The following is a 14,250-nucleotide window of genomic DNA, read 5'->3' as shown; positions in this document are numbered from 1 at the left end:
GCCTTCCCAGCCCTCGAGCTCCACCGTGCGAGGCGACAAGCAAGGCGGCGGGCAGAATCTGCTTCAACACCGGGGCGGCGAGCCGCGGAACTAGGGCGCGACGGCGCTCGACCCCTCCACCCCCCTCCACCTCTTCTTCCTCGGGTCGCCGCTGTCTTCCTCAACTTCGGCCACCTCTGTTGCTACTAAGCTGTCGCTTGGCCTCCTTGCGCCTCCCCGGTGAGCTCCGCCTCCTCTCCCCTCTTCCTTCTCGCAAACACTCTGTTTGTCCAGCAAATCAGCGATAATCCTGTTGATTCCGGCTGTAGTATTTCAATCCAACAGTAGCGCCGAACGGCAGTGGCATCATTCTGGGGTATAGTTAGGGCCATGATGGCACAAGCATTTAAACAACTGATACAATATTACAAAAAACAATGCACAATGATTTTGCTAGTAGTTAAGCAAAGAGCAACTTTTCCCCAAGAAAACGAAGAGAATTAGTTTGTAAATACCACTGACAAATGGAACACGCCGATCAGCTATCACTGCAAATTTCCAACATATATATGACATTTGATGTTTGAGTTGTTAGTTTTTCCCATTTCTCGTTCAGTCAATTCAGCCAAATGCTAAACCTTTATACAGAGAGATGGAAACAGATGCTTCCTGTGTAGTATAATTTTTTTACTAGGTTGCCAGAAGAGGGGGGCTTACAGGTAAAACTACCGGGAATTGTTATGCACAAATTGCTAGTGGTTGCTTGGCCACTCACTAAAACTAATTTCACATAACTAAAATGATAAAAAAGGAGATGGTGGCAACCAGTTTAGAAAACATTGTACTAGTGAGTGGTAACTAGTTTGAAGAAAATTGTAAATAAGATTCTAATTGTGATAATCCTGCTCACATCCCCACTTGCAGCAGAGGCAGGCAATGCCTCTATATGCTCTGTTTTACTGCCTAGCTAGAGCACAAACCTAGCCCCAGTTGTGTATTCCCAATTGCTAGTGGTCTAACTGATGTTTCCCTAGTTGGGTGAGACTGACTTGGCTCTTTCTTTGAGGAGACAGATCAAACAAGTGTTGTCAGTTTTTGTTTGAACTTCAAAGAGTGTTGTGACTAGGCTCTTAATCAAAAGACTGCTGTCATTTTTTGTTTGAACTTTGTTTGACTGGAGGAAATTACTCTTAAATGCTAGTCCTATTCTGGTGGAGATTTTTCTTGTCCTAAGTTACACTGAAGATATTTTTCTGATAATATTATAAAAACTGCCTAGTGTGTGTTCAACTTGTATCTTCTAGCTTAAGTTTAACTTGTCCTGAGTTACACTCAAGTTATAATGTGTTTAACTAGTAAAATTCAGTTAACAACAACATCAGTAAAATTCAGTTAATTAACTGAAGAAGAGAAGAGAGAAAGTAGAGAGCAAGAGGAGAATGTGTAACTACAAGGATGATTATAGCAATTATTTGCATAGCAATTATTTTCTTCACTTAGTCATTGATGGCCATTCAGTATGAAATTACAACCTGCAGGTATTTGTTGGAATGTGTAACTACAATTTACAGGGGAAATGTTTGCAGTTAAGTTATGTGGTTGGAAAGATCATGTGTCATTAGAAACTTGGAAGCTAAAAACATTGCGATCCTCACCATAAGGATGATTATATCTTCCATGCCTAAATAGCTCTGCCTAAATAATAAACAGATAAAGGTAAAACTAAACCATGCTCAGCGATGAGATGATGTCAACTGACAACCAAAGCAAACTTGTTCATCATTACAAAAGCAAACTTGTTCAACATAACAAAAGCAAAGTTGTTCAACATAACAAAAGCAAAGTTGTTCAACCACATAACTACAAACTGAGACACAGTAGTAGGGGTCATCCCAATACCACAAACAACTCAATATCCCCAGTAGTAGGGGTCATCCCAATGATCCTCCGCCTCTTGCCAGAGCTCGAAACCTTCTTTGGTGATTTCGATTTTCTTCCATGCCTCGTAGGTGACGTACGCATCTTTCGCGGCATACTCGATGAGCTTGTTTGGCAGTGGGCTGTCCCCCCATAGTAGGTGGTCCGAATTCCTGTCGATCTTCTGCTTCATTTTTGAGTAGGATGGGTCGATGAGGCTGGCTGCAAACTCAGCCAAAGACTGCCACTTCTTTCCATTGTTTGGAACTCTCCATTTGCGCTGCAAGTCGACGTACTTGTCGGGGTTGATCTCCAAACCAGACAACTTCAGCTTCTCCTTGTCACCTCCAATGCAGAAGCCCACAAAGGTGTACAGCTTCTTCTCCTGCAGGAGCGGGCGGAGTTCCTTGGGCCTGCATCAAAATAATCTTTAGCATTCAAATTCATCTACTTCAAAAACTTCAGAAACTACAGAATTAAAATGGGTTCATTTGAAGCAAAATTCAGTTAAAATAGGATCTTCAGTTCTGACCAAAATTCAGTTAAAACGGTATGATCACAACAACTACTAAATGATCACAACAACTACAAGACAACATTCTGTATGATCAAAACAGCAAGCATAACATCTCAATGATGTATTTTTTTTTGCAATCTTTTGCATTACAAGACAACATTCAAAATAATCTTTAGCATTCAAATTCATCTACTTCAAAAACTTCAGAAACTACAGAATTAAAATGGGTTCAGTTGAAGCAAAATTCAGTTAAAATAGCATCTTCAGTTCTGACCAAAATTCAGTTAAAACAGTATGATCACAACAACTACTAAATGATCACAACAACTACAAGACAACATTCTGTATGATCAAAACAGCAAGCATAACATCTCAATGATGTTTTTTTTGCAATCTTTTGCATTACAAGACAACATTCATAACAGCTACTAAATGATCACAAAAACTTGTAGACAACATTCTGTATGATCACCAAAAAACTACTTCAGAACTGGATGTTTTTACCATTTGGTTTCCGCGGTGATGTGGTATACCAGGACGAGATCCTCCATGCATAACTGCAGAACTGCAGCAATTTGCGGAGGTTTGTCTTCCCTGGTATACTCGACATCAACGCTGATATTCCGAGAAAGCATGCCGCCGAGCCTCCTCCTCATCTTGCGGATCATCTTGTCGGCTTCGTCTGGATTGCTGGTGCATACGACATCCAGCGGCTCCTTCAGGTGGATATCAACCTTGAGCGGCACGGTGTAGTCCCGCTTCTGCCCGGGGACCGGAACATCGTCGTCGACCACTAGCGGCTCCTTGCCAGATGCCTCACCACGGTGATGCTTGGCAGACGAAGGGGAGTTGCTCCATGATGCCTCCGCCATTCTCTTGGCAGACGGAGGGGAGTTGCTCCATGATTCCTCCGCCATTGCCCTCCTGGCCAGCGATGGTGGAGGCAGAGGGGAGTTGCTTGATGCTGGAGGCAGAGGGAGGTAGAGGGAGGAAGATGGAGCGGCAATGGAATGAGGAGGGAGGCAGAGGGAGGAAGATGGAGCGGCAATGGAATAGGAGGGTAGTTACCTTGACGTGGGAAGAAAACCCCCTCTGCGTCGTGGGGAGTTGCCAGTGGAGGGGAGACGTGGGGAGTTGCCTCGAAAACTCAAACGTCTTGCCCTTTGGAGGGGAGACGTGGGCCCTTGAAAACTCTGGAGGGGAGACGTGGGGAGTTGCCTCGAAAACTCAAATGTCCTGCCCTTTGTCCCGCGTTCAACTTCGCAGCTTTTCTGCTCTCTATTTCTCTTCTTGTTCAGCGATTACACAGCTAATAGAAAACGAGAAACTAGGCCACTTCCGGGTCGTGAGCACTGCCATCCCAGCGCTCCCCGCGCGTCACCCGCGATGCCGCCATGACCGTCTAGTTCGTGCCATCCCATGGTCGGGTCAGGGCCGCGGAGAAACCTAGTTCGTGCCATCCCATGGTCGGATTATTTGAAACTGAAAGCAAACTTCTCTGATGAAACTGACAGAGACTGAAAACTACACCTATATCTGACGAAACTGAAGGTGTTCTTCAGCAGCTGATTAAAATTCAGTTAACAACAACATCAGTAAAATTCAGTTAATTAACTGAAGAAGAGAAGAGAGAAAGTAGAGAGAAAGAGGAGTACTTGCATTAACTGAAACGTTTTACTTTAAACTTGCATGCATTCTTTGCTTGTTTATATTCATTCTTGTAAACTGAACATGCTCATCTATCTATCTATCTATCTATCTACCTGCTTAAGTATGTATGTATGCATTGTATTTTTATTTCCTTTGGCAAGTAAAGTTTATTTCCTGGCTGGCTGGCATGATGGCTCATGGATCCCTCAGCTGCAGCTATAGTTGGAGCTCAATCTGATCTCATCTGAAATGAATCTATAAATACAGAGTGTAGTTAGTTACAGAGTAGCAGAAATAGTTGCTGGATGCAGTTACTTGCATGGGCCTGGCTGATGAAGAAAAACTTTATATATATTCATACTGATGTTGACTCTATAAGTCATACTTATTGGACATGTTTTATGTGTTGATCCATCAATTGATCACATTGAGAAAGACCATCGTGTCTCCGACCATTTTGCAAAGGTCATGTCTCCGACCATCATGTCGTGATGCATTTGCAGGTACCCCGAGAGGCCCTTGAGTTTGTCGGAATGTTGATTAACTTCCGTTCCGGCAAATTCGGGTACTCCATATGTCCTATTTTCAGCAAAGGTCATGCTGAAATTTTCCGTGAATTTTAGCACGACTTTGCTAAAAATAGGACATATGGGGTACTTGCGACTAATGCATGGGCCGGGGTATCTTAGTACTTAGTTAAGTAGGATCAACTGCCCCGCCATTCTTGCTGCATTAAACCATAGGTGGCAATAGAGGCAAGTGATTAGGCCCAACTTAGAATTCTCCTTAGCATCGATAAACCCTAGATGATAAACCCAACATAGGTGGCAATAGAGCCAAGTGATTAGTGCCAAGTGATTAGGCCCAACCTAGGGTGCCTCGGCATCGATAAACCCTAAATGATGAAAACTTAACTTGGCTGCCCCGGATGCCTCGGTGTCGATGAGAACCTAAATGATGTACGCTTAGGCTTTTAGGGTGCCTCGGCGTCGACAAACCCTAAACGATGAAAGCTTAGGCTTTTAGGGTGCCTCGGTGTCGACAAACCCTAAATGATGAGACCATGATCTTGTTCCTTGACAATAACCAACTTTTTGACCAAACTTTTTTCCTATTTAGAGCGAAACATGGCCCACAACGATGAGGCCGGTGGTTCGGGCGGCAAGCAATTCTGGGAGCTGTCCCAGGAGATGGAGGAACAACCTCACCGCTATGAGGACGCCGCGGAAGACACCGATCCTGATTACACAACCCCTAGTGGCGTCGGGGATGACACCACTGATGGTGCCGCCGAGGATGCCACCACTGATGATGGCGGCGCACACACTGATGATGGTAGTTTAGATGATCGATATCGACTTGTAATGTGAAGACAAACTCGATACTCGCGGTCTTGAGACTTGTAATCTTTTATCTTTGTTCGGTCTTTTGAATTCGGAGACTAATATGATGAATTGTATTCGGAGACTAATCTTCTATTGTATTCGATGAACTGATGTTGCTGTGTGCTGCTGTCTATATTCTGTCCAATAATATATTTTGTAACCTGTGCACAAATCAAAAAAGCAAAAAAAAACAAATATTCATACTAATGGCGCATCAAGGCAGAGTGCGCCATTAGTATGCCAAAGGATACTAATGGAGCATCAAGGAAGAGTGCGCCATTAGTGTGACAAAGCACATGGTTACATATGGCCCCCCCGGGAGGCATACTAATGGCGCATGGAGTTACATACTAATGGCGCACTGCCAGGTGCGCCATTAGTATACCAGATGCTAATACCGGTAGTGCGCCATTAGTAGGCAAAACCGATGCGCCATTAGTAGGCCTTTTCCTAGTAGTGCGGCCGAGCTCGTTCTCGGACCGCTCGAGGCTTCGCTTCAAAGTATTGACCTTCGTAGTCAGTGCGGCAGAGGACAGCAGCACAGCCTGCAATCCCATATTGACATATTTTTTATGACTCCTGCGTATATCTTTTTAGATCCTCAGTCCGGCTTTTCTTTCCGAACACCGAACCGAGCATCAGGGGCTACTGTCTATGCGGTACTATTTTACATATATCAAAATTCTTACCTCAAAGCCTGTTAGAAGGCTGCTGCAGGCTTCGGTCAGCCCGCTCTTGGCGAGCTGAACATTCTGAATCACCGCACTCATAACGATGCGGTGTTCCTCTCTGATGGAAGCGCCGTTGAGCGCCTCCATCAAGCTATCCGGCGCCTCCGGTTGGACGGAGGCCGCCGGTGTCACAGTCTTGCCCTTCTTACGAAGGGGTCGCCCGCCGGACTCCGGAGCCACTACAGGTTCCGGTAAAGAGTCCGGTGCAAAGTCCGGGAGGTTGCGCTGCGGCACCTCCGGCGCCTCCTCCTCCTGGCGGGTCCCTTCCCGGGATCCCACCTCGGCATCGTCCGTATCACGGGGGGTGGAGGCGGTCGGAAGGGAATCCATATCCGACGCACCCAAGGACCCGCTCGACGAAGCGGGAAGATCATCCTTGGGCGGACTGCAGGGTTGTATGTGGCATTAGAAAGACACCATGTGGCAAAAAGAAAAATCATGAAGTTATTCGGTAGTCCGGATACTTACGATCTCGCCAGGGGCTTGGCCCTAGGAGGCCAATCCTCGTCGTCGTCGCCGGCGTTGGCAGAACAGTCCGGGGGAAGAGTCCTTCCCTTCTTGGACCCTTCGGCCTCCCTCGTTGGGGAGGCCTTCCTTTTCTTCCCTCCCCCCACTGGGGGAGAGGCCTCTTTCTTCTCCTCCTCACCTTCGTGGGAGGAGTCCGCCTCGGAGTTATCGTCCGATGACACCTGAAAACGGGAACTCTTTCGAGTACCCGTGGCCTTCTTCTTGGCCTTCTTCTCCGGCACCACATGGGGTGCCGGAACCAGCAGCCCCGTTAAACGGGCGTCCGCTGGGTCTTCTGGCAAAGGGGCCAGACAGTTAGTCTGCTCGGCCTTCTTGAGCCAGTCTTGTCAAAGGAGAGGGAGTTTAGATCCCGCATAGAATCAGATATGGAAAACAAGTGTCCCGTAAAGGGTAAAATCGCTTACCTCGCTAGCCGGACGCTGCGAGCTGAATCCGCGATCTTCGGTAGCGGATGCAGGAGCCTCGGCGCCCTTAAACAGCACCCTCCAGGCCTCTTCGTACGTAGTGTCGAAGAGCCCGCTCAAAGTCTGGTGCTGTGCCGGATCGAACTCCCACATATTGAAGTCCCGTTGTTGGCACGGGAGAATCCGGCGGATGAGAATGACCTGGACTACGTTGACAAGCTTGAGCTTCTTGTTCACTAGCTTTTGTATGCAGGCTTGAAGTCCGGTCAGCTCCTCCAAATCACCCCATGTCCGGCCACTCTCTTTCCAGGAGGTGAGCTGTATGGGGATGCCAGATCTGAATTTGGGGGCCGCTGCCTATTCAGGGACACGCGGCTCGGTGATGTAGAACCACCCCGATTGCCACCCCTTAATGGTTTCCACGAAGGTGCCCTCGAGCCAGGTAGCATTGGGCATCTTGCCCACCATGGCGCCTCCGCACTCCGCTTGGCTGCCCTTCACAACCTTCGGCTTAAAACTGAAGGTCTTGAGCCACAAGCCGAAGTGGGGCGGGATGCAGAGGAAGGCCTCACACACGACGATAAACGCCGAGATGTTGAGGATAAAATTCGGGGCCAGATCATGGAAATCCAGGCCGTAGTAGAACATGAGCCCCCGGACAAAGGGATGGAGTGGGAAGCCCAGTCCGCAGAGGAAGTGGGAAAGGAATACTACCCTCTCATGGGGCCTGGGGGTGGGGATGAGCTCCCCCTCGTCGGGGAGCTGGTGCGCGATGTCGCTGGACAGATATCCGGCGCTGCGCAGCTTCTGGATGTGCCCCTCCGTGACGGAGGAGGCCATCCACTTGCCTCCCGGTCCGGAAATGGTTGGAGAAGGTTGAGGTGAGATGTGCGGACTTGGGCGCTGGAGCTCGAGTTCGCGGAGATGGATAAGCAAAGGAGGAAGAAGGCGCAGGTAAAAGGGTAGATCTTTATCCCCTTATATGGGCGGACGAAACCATGCGTCCCCACCGGCCTGATAAAACTCGCTTATCTCCCAAACGCCGCAATCAAGGGTGCGGTTGGGTTACCCACGTCCGTATTGATGGGAATCCCGGAATAAGGGGAACACGATCTCTGCTTCGACAAGACGTGCCAAGAAAACCGCCTCGCTAAATGCGCAGAGGTGGTATAATAAAAACGATTCGAGTAAAGGCTTGGTTACGGTGTGATGTCATGCCACGAAGTACGTCAGCAGATTGAACTTGTGTAAATATTATTCTCTCTACGGTGGTATGTGGAATTTATTTTGCAGAGCCGGACACTATCCTGGTGTTCACAATCTTCTATAAATTATTCGGAGGGGGAACCTGCCTTGCAATGCCGAAGACAATATGCGCGCCGGACTCGTCGTCATTGAAGCCTGGTTCAGGGGCTACTGAGGGAGTCCCGGACTAGGGGGTGTCCGGATAGCCGAACTATCATCATCGGCCGGACTCCAAGACTATGAAGATACAAGATTGAAGACTTTGTCTCGTGTCCGGATGGGACTTTCCTTGGCGTGGAAGGCAAGCTTGGCCATACGGATATGTAGATCTCCTACCATTGTAACCGACTCTGTGTAACCCTAGCCCTCTCCGGTGTCTATATAAACCGGATGGTCTTAGTCCATAGGACGAACAACAATCATACCATAGGCTAGCTTCTAGGGTTTAGCCTCCTTGATCTCGTGGTAGATCTACTCTTATAATACACCCATCATCAATATCAATCAAGCAGGACGTAGGGTTTTACCTCCATTAAGAGGGCCCGAACCTGGGTAAAACATCGTGTCCCTTGTCTCCTGTTACCATCCGCCTAGACGCACAGTTCGGGACCCCCTACCCGAGATCCGTCGGTTTTGACACCGACACCCAACCTCTCCCTCTATCCTTGCTAGATAAAGGCATGGGAGACGTCACCGGGCTGCACGTGTGTTGAACGCGGAGGTGCCGTCCGTTCGGCACTAGGATCTCCGGTGATTTGGATCACGACGAGTACGACTCCTTCAACCCCGTTCTCTTGAATGCTTCCGCTTAGCAATCTACAAAGGTATGTAGATGCACTCCCCTTCCCCTCGTTGCTAGATTACTCCATAGATTGATCTTGGTGATGCGTAGAAAATTTTGAATTTCTGCTACGTTCCCCAACAGGAACATCGGTATCAAATCCCCTTTAATAATATGCCAGCACCTTATATAGAACTACGCCGGAGATCCATCCGGCCCTGGAGCTTTGTTATTCTTCATCTGTGCAATAGCATCAAACACCTCTTTCTCCGAAAATGGGGCAGTCAAAATATCATTCTCGTCCGCAGCAAGTTGAGGAACATCCTCAATTCTCGACTCAACCAAGGATACGAAACTATCCTCCAGAGGCCCCAACAGCTGCTTGTAGTACTCGATTATGTATAATTTTAGGTTTTCCTGTCCTAAAATCGTTCCTTCTTCTTGCTCAAGCTGAAAGATTCTTTTGTTTATGTGCTTGCCATTGGCGATCATGTGAAAGAATTGAGTGTTAGCATTCCCCTAGACAACTTTGTGAACCTTAGCTCGCAATGCCCACTTCAATTCCTCCTCTTGCAGGAGTTCTTTCAATCTCATCTCCATGTCTACTTTAGCATGAAACTCCATGGTCTCTAGAATTGTGGACTCGAATTTTAAATCTAGGGATTGAATAAGTGTAAGGAGACTTTCCTTTTCAACCTTATAAATCCCACTAAGATACTTAGCCCACCCACGTAAGAAACTTCTCAAGTGCCTTATCTTATTCTGCCATCTTTCAACAGAAGTCCTACCTCCTGCATCTTTAGCTCATTCCCTGGCTATCAGATACAAGAAGCCTTCTCTTTCAAACCACGCCAATTCGAAAGAGAAGGTATTTTTATTCCCCACATGTGTTGCCGCACCAGAGTCAACGAGCAAAGGGGTGTGGTCAGAGATTCCGCGCGATAGCGCTTGGACTGTTACCAGGGGAATTTCTGCTCCAATTCGACACTCGCGAGGACTCGGTCCAGCTTCTCAAACGTCGGGTTTAGCAAAGTATTAGCCCATGTAAATTTTCTACCCGAAATCTCTATCTCTCTCAGATCCAAAATTTCAATAATGGTATTAAACATAAACGACCACCTGTTTTCAAAGTTATCATTGTTCTTTTCCTCTCCCCTTCTAATAATGTTAAAGTCGCCCCCAACCAAGATTGGAAGCTACTCAGAACCGCAAATTCGGACAAGATCTGCCAAAAAATCTGGTTTGAGTTCTGGCTGTGCGGCACCATTTACCGCCACCAGTGCCCAATTGAACCCATCGTCCTTCGATCTAACCCGAAACTTAACTGCGAAATCTCCCATCACCACGCTTCTGACTTCCAGCAACTCGCATCTAACCCCAAGTAAGATCCCTCCTGATCTTCCTCTCGGAGGTAGGCAGTGCCAATCAAAATCGACACCTCCCGATAAAGTACTTAGAAACTGAGGAGAGAAATTGTCTCTACCAGTTTCCGAGAGGGTGATAAAGTCCAACCTAAGCTCGATGGAAGCATCCGCTAGTAAGTTCTTTTAGCCAAGTCTGTCAGACCTCTGCTATTCCAAAAGATTCTGTATCTGTGTACAGCTAGCTAGGTTGTTTAGGTATCGAGGTGGGCTCCTCGGCGTCTCTTTGGACGCCTCATCGATCTCGGTGGCTTCCTTGGACAGCATTGCTGTGGCGATGGCGCTGATGCTATGGTGGGTTCTTTTCCTCCGGCTTGTCCTTCGTCTTGATGGTGCTTCCTTCAGCGCCATCGTCAAGCTTGTAAGGGTATCTCCAACGTTGGCCCTCAAATCACTCGTAATAATTTGGACCATGCGGGTCCGTACATGTTTTGCCATCCAACGTGGTTATGTGTCGATCCACTGAGCGGTTCGGACATGCTTTCCTCCCGTAAACCGAAGACGAAGTGGAGGGGGGTGGCTTTGCGGGCGTCTGGATCGCTGTCAGGTCTACTCATGACTAACCTAGCCTACCCAAAACCATCCACCCGTCGCCAGTTGTCCGCGTTCATGTTGTTGTAGAGCGGCCACTATGCGTTGACGTCGGCCCAGAGCGGACGCGACATCTCACCGCCGGTATTGAATCGGCACGCCGGCCGAGAGGGCGTTGCGCACGACGCGTCACCGGTGTTTGCGTTGTTCAATGCTGGAGTGGAGTTTACTGGACGGCATGGGATGGATATCTACCACACCCATTCAAAGCCTGCCTGCCCGTATGCCGCCATTAAGCAGGCTCACCGACCGAGGAACCAACTCCTATGCCGGCGCTCCAGCAAGCGCAGGAGTAGCAGCGGTATATCCTTTTGTTCTTCGAGCAGCACCGGCTGGCTGAGGGCCAAATCTACGGCGAGCGCGCAAGCGAGGAGGCCGTGGCTGCCATGGTAGCGGCGAATCAGAACTTCATTGCAGAGCAGCGGGCGGCCTACAAGGCCCCGCGTGCTCAATGCGCCACTCGTAATGAAGTGGCGACGCATCTAGACGCGGAAGCGACAACACACACAGGTGCTGGCAGCGCTGGTGGCTGAGGACGAGAACACCGCTGTCTAACTTTTGGAGCCGCATGTGGCAGGTGGATAGTGACGGCCCGTCCATGTCCATCATCAACCTCACATCCACCAGCACCGGTAACGGGCAGGCCACGGACTGCTCCGAGGATGAGTAAGGCATGGGAGGCGGCAGGGCCTGGTGTCCCATGTGGACTGGTCCGTCTCCCATGTCCTACTTTTTTCCTTGCCGGAGACTGCACCTTCACTTCATTGGTCTTCAACCCCACTGATGCTCATGGAGATGGCAGATGGAGGACGTGGTCACCGATGCAGAATACAAAGGAAGAGGAAGTTGGGCCCCGCCGTAGGATAGGTTTAGGTTCGAGCTCTTTTTAATGAAAAATGTCCGAATTGTAGTGAATGTGCTCTGATCTATATGAAAATTAGCTCGTTTGCATAAATTATGTCCTGTGTGTCTAAACCAATGTTTGAATTGTATGCGGGCATCGTTGGATGGCCGGCTCCCACATCCATGTCCGTGAACTGGTCCCTCCTGTCCATGGATGGATGCGGCAGCAAATTTGTGTGTCAACGTTGAAGATGCCCTAAGGTGGTTTAGGTTTGGTGGCTCTGGAACTTTTATCCCTTAGCTCGTCTGCAAGGGACAGGAGGTCTGGTGTGCGACTTCTCACTGGTGTGCTGATCCTTCAAGATCTAAGCTTTGAAGACTTCCCGTGTCCAGATCAATAGTCAGGTCGGCTCCTGAGGAAGCGGCGGTGACAACGGGGGTCAAATTCACTGTTTTGAACTTTTTTTGTTAGTTTAGCACGATCTGACCCTATGTGCAAAAAAATCCACATCTGACCCTTTTCCTACCGTCATCGTCTATGGCGGTAGGGTAACACACCCTACCGCCAAGGTCTTTGGCGGTTGGACTTACCTGCATCGTTACCTTCATTTTATACAAAAAGGACCCTACCGCCACAGTCTATGGCGGTAGGATGTGTTACCCTACCGCCATAGACTATGGCGGTTGGGTCCTTTTTGTAAAAAATGAATCTTTTATTTGCATGCATGCCCTTTTTATAATTACGTGCATGCCCCTACCGCCAAATACCGTGGCGGTAGGGTCCTTTTCACACCGAACAGACGTGACGGCGTAAGTAAGTCCTACCGCCAAAGGCCTTGGCGGTAGGGTGTGTTACCCTACTGCCATAGACAATGGCGGTAGGAAAAGGGTCAGATCCGGAAAACTTTCGCACATAGGGTCAGATCCAGAAAACTTTCACACATGGGGTCAGATCATGCTTAAGTTAAGAAAAAGGGTCAAAACAGTGAATTTGGCCGCGGGCAGTGCACATTCATGTCACAGTGATGTATGGTTGGTTGGATCCCTAAGGACTTGGTTGTAATTTATTTATTTTGTGTGGTTCTTTGTAACACTGCTTGTCTTTAATATAATCTAGGTCACTTTCGTAAAAAAAATGGCAATATTTCTTGGTCTAAAAGGGGGTAGAATATATCTCTACTCCTATATGTAACATCCCAAAATTCTAAATTTTGGAATGTTATATTAAATAAATAACTATGCTTGTTGTTTGATTGTTTGTTGGATTGATTGAGTGAAATTGAGTGAAATTTGAAACTTTTTGAAAGTTGAATGAGAGGGAATGGAATGACTTTCCCAAACTTCCCTTTGCCCCTTTTTGGATCTCAATGAATTCAATTTCATTCCAACACAAAACCCTAGAGTGAAGATGACATGACTTCTTCCATTTGAAATGAAAAGGGTTTTGAAGAGATTTGAATTTCATTTGAAAATATTTCAAATTCAGAGCTTTATACAACTCAATGATTCTCATGAGAGAAGATAAAATGACTTCTTCAATTATATGAAATATGAGTTGGAAGTTATAAAGAATCAAATTGAAAGTCATTTGAAAGTATTTTGAAACTCCCTTTCAAATTTGGAATTATTTGGATTTTATTCAAATTATTTTTCTCCTAAAAATGAATAAATGGAAATTAGGGTAAAATGATTCCCTTCAATGGAAAATTAGGAGAAAATAAATTTGAAATAATTTTGGTATTTTAAAAATGATTTTTGTTGGGTTTTATTGCAACAGCAACACTATTTGAGTTTTGTAAATTTTTGAGAATTTTATTTGAACTTGAAAAATAGTTCATGTTGTAGGAAATCTTTCTTTGAAAATTTTCATATATATATATGTCCTATATAAAATATATATATTTAATATATTTACTCTCTCTCTCTAATTCAAAAAAAAATAGGAAAAGAAACCTCAGGCGCCAGCCAGGCCAACTGGCCCAGCCAGCGCCGAGGCGGCCCAGCCAGCGGGCCAGGCCAACCGACCGAGCCGCGCCCGAGCCGAAATGCCTCCCCCTCGGTCGCCCGACCCGACCCCCTCCTCTCTCTCCCGCTGACGCCCCGGACCCACCTCTCCCTTTCCCCTCGCCCACGCCAACCCGCAACGCCACCGCGCCGCCGCCGCCGGAATCCCGAACTTCTCGGGATCGCTTCCCCGATCCACCCCCTCCTCCAAGCCGCCCCCCCTCCCCTCGCCCTGTTCCGCCCCTCGCCGCGCC

This window comes from Triticum dicoccoides, chromosome 5B, assembly GCF_002162155.2.
Source record: "Triticum dicoccoides isolate Atlit2015 ecotype Zavitan chromosome 5B, WEW_v2.0, whole genome shotgun sequence".
NCBI classification, from domain to species: Eukaryota; Viridiplantae; Streptophyta; class Magnoliopsida; order Poales; family Poaceae; genus Triticum; species Triticum dicoccoides.
The sequence above is the reverse complement of the archived record's forward strand: the minus strand, read 5'-3'. Positions refer to the sequence as shown.